This window comes from Furipterus horrens, unplaced genomic scaffold (assembly GCF_987537825.1).
Source record: "Furipterus horrens unplaced genomic scaffold, mFurHor1.1.pri manual_scaffold_2, whole genome shotgun sequence".
NCBI classification, from domain to species: Eukaryota; Metazoa; Chordata; class Mammalia; order Chiroptera; family Furipteridae; genus Furipterus; species Furipterus horrens.
In genome coordinates, this window is record NW_028327172.1 from 147,918,492 (window position 1) to 147,921,418 (window position 2,927).

At 38.4% G+C, this 2,927-nt stretch overlaps 1 non-coding gene across 1 annotated transcript; it reads right to left on the bottom strand.

Moving 5' to 3' along the window:
- Positions 1 to 1,334: 1,334 nt before the first annotated feature.
- Positions 1,335 to 1,408, bottom strand: TRNAN-GUU (transfer RNA asparagine (anticodon GUU)). Its single transcript has one exon. It is a non-coding gene; the product is annotated as a tRNA-Asn (tRNA).
- Positions 1,409 to 2,927: the final 1,519 nt, after the last annotated feature.

The window sequence follows — 2,927 nt, forward strand, 5'->3', positions numbered from 1 at the left end:
AAATTTGTGCTTCCTATACATGACTCTAGGCAGACTGTTTCCACCAAGGACCCTGAATTCTGGAGCCTAACTACCTGGGTTCAAATCTACACGGTGCTAAGGTACAAACTGCAACTTGAGGCAAATGGTTCAATTGCATGGGTACTTTAGCTGGCTCATATGGGCAAAGACAACAACCTCCATGGTTGTGAGGATCACCCACTTTCATCCATGAAAGTACTTAGAACAGTACCAGGCAAGTAGGAAGTACTCAGTAAATGTCAGCCTTCATTAAAATGTAAACCTGGGGGAAATATAAAGAGCATAAATATATATTTGCAGCAATAAGACATACCACTTCTCTCCAGAACCATCTTTCAAATTTCTGTAATCTATACTCAAGACAATAATTATTATAATAAAGCGACAATTACTTCTCAAAGGTAGCATATGGAGAATAAAGTACAAGGTAACTTTAGAGAGAGCTGTGCATTTTGTGAAAAAAATGGTAATATGCTTATAGAATGTCAAAGCAAAATATGCTAGCAATTTCACTTTTAATCTTTCTCATTTTATCTTTAACAATCACACAGTTGTAGAAAAAAGAAAAAAGAAAAAAAAAGTTTTCTCCCTTCCATTCTCTCTAAAATTCTAGTACTAAATAGAAAAAGTAAAATATAACATACAAATGTTCTGACAATAATGTCCACAGAAACATTTTATGACAAACATTTCTGAATTTACCAACGTACCAGGAATAGTTAGTAAAAGGGAGTATGAATATGTATTTACACCAACGGGGAACAGACAAAATGTACGAGTTTTAAATCAATTTAGAGTTTGAAATTAACACTCCTGAAATACCTACTTCCACTCGACCTCCGACATTTCTAAGGTCCTGAAGCAGAGCGAGGCCAGCCTTGTCCTCGCACCCGGCGTGGGGGACTCCGAGGCCGCTCGGAGCCCGCGGGAACCTGGCGAGGCTGACCGGAACCTGCGCGGACAAGAAAAGGGGGAGGTGAACGAGGGCGCCTTTGGGTAAGCCGTGGCCAGAGTTTGGGAAATGAGAGAGTGGCAGTGAAAGAAGGCGGGGGCTTTAACGGGATGGACCCACGTGCCACTGCCGGGGAGGGTGGAAAGAGCCAACCGGGCCCCCGGGAGAAGGAGGCAGTGAGAGAAGAAATCCGCAGCCCGAAAAACTGAAGAGCAGCCCGCTGGGAGAACAGCGAAATGAGATTCCTGGTTTCTCTTCTCCGGTCCTTGGAAACCCACCCACAGAACATCCCGGAGATCCAAACCCAGAGATTTGGGCAAAACCACCAAATCACTCATGACAGTCCAGTAAAAAGAGAAGACGTCCCTGGGTGGGCTCGAACCACCAACCTTTCGGTTAACAGCCGAACGCGCTAACCGATTGCGCCACAGAGACCTCCCTGCAACTCAGCATTCCAGTCATAACCTTTATGAAGAATAGTAAGGGCTGATCGTGGCTCGCTTTCCGTCGCATTTCTTGATTCATATTATTAAAATCAGAAGATTTCCCTTAACATTTCTAACCCCCTTAATTCTCTTTTCCACCTTTACAGCATATTGGAAAATTACAAAATACTGCAAGATCGAACAGAATTTTCAGATTGCAATGTGTATGAAAATAGTACCCCTTTCCTCAAATCTCTTTTCGAACATTCTGTTTCAGGAACATAATTGTTTTTAATGTCTCCTTTTATAAGAGAATACAATTTTAATTTTAAGAGTTGAGAAACTTTCCTTTTGTTTAAACTTTTTGTTCTGTGCTCTCTGCTCGCTATTCTTCATGATTTACTTGTATAGCATTCCCAAGGTCATCTGAATTGAATTTGCCGTCTTTGTTTTTATTTCCAGGTATTATTAAACACATATATGCAATCCTTATTTGTTTGTTTTGTACTAACCTATAATGCAGTTGTTTGTAACTAACACTTTGTTATTAGAAAAGGGCATTTTAGTCCCCGTGCACCGTAGTTCATTGCTAAATCTTCCCTTGATTCTCACCCACATTTGAGCCATGCCGCTTAAAATGTACATTTCGTGGGATTATTTATAACCCAATTTGAGAAAAGAGAAATTAAAGAAAAAAAGTTTAATTTATGACTAACTCCTGAAAATCTCTAGTGCGGACACGAATGGCAAAACATGTACTTTCCTATATTCTATATAAAAATCTTCCAGATTGTGTATTTCCTGACTCCTTTAAAAGCGCTCTTCAGAACTCCTCTTTTTTCCGTCTTCCCTCCTCAAAAAACTGCTAGTTTACACCTACCAATTCTAAATTTAAATTTTTAAGTCATCACATTGCTCTACCCAGAATTCTTTGAGAAAGAATTCGTATCATGATTAATATAGGTTTATTCGAAGTGCTTTAGTTCCTGTTGCTTGATAAGAACTTAAATAGGATTTGGAACCAATTAGTTCCTTGAAAGCTATCGGACATTAAACAGCTGTGAAGTCACACCAAGCTTTACCCCTCTGCTTTCAATAAAATTTGAGAATACTTAAAGTTCTGAATTTGAAAAAAAATGCAGGAAGCAATTTATAAAGGACATATAAGGAGTCTTATTTCATTATATGATGCTACCCTTATGCTAAAACTTCATTTATATTTTACATACCTGTCAAGGTTGGCTAAAACTATTAGGCACTGGCTTTTCTTCTGAATTCCAAAACAAGTGTCCTTTCCTCTGCTATTGTTCTAGTGATTATTCAGGTAGAACAGACTGCAACCAGGTACTTCATCAACCCTTCATTTAATACTCTCCTGCTTAAAATAACTATAAGAACTGTCCCATTTATGTAAATATCTTTTCTTCCCATCTCTTTTCCTCACTTCAGTCCTTATATTAACATTTCAAGTTCTAAAAAAAGAAATAGCAATGAGAAACAATTGATGAAAAATACTAATTCAGAAAAAG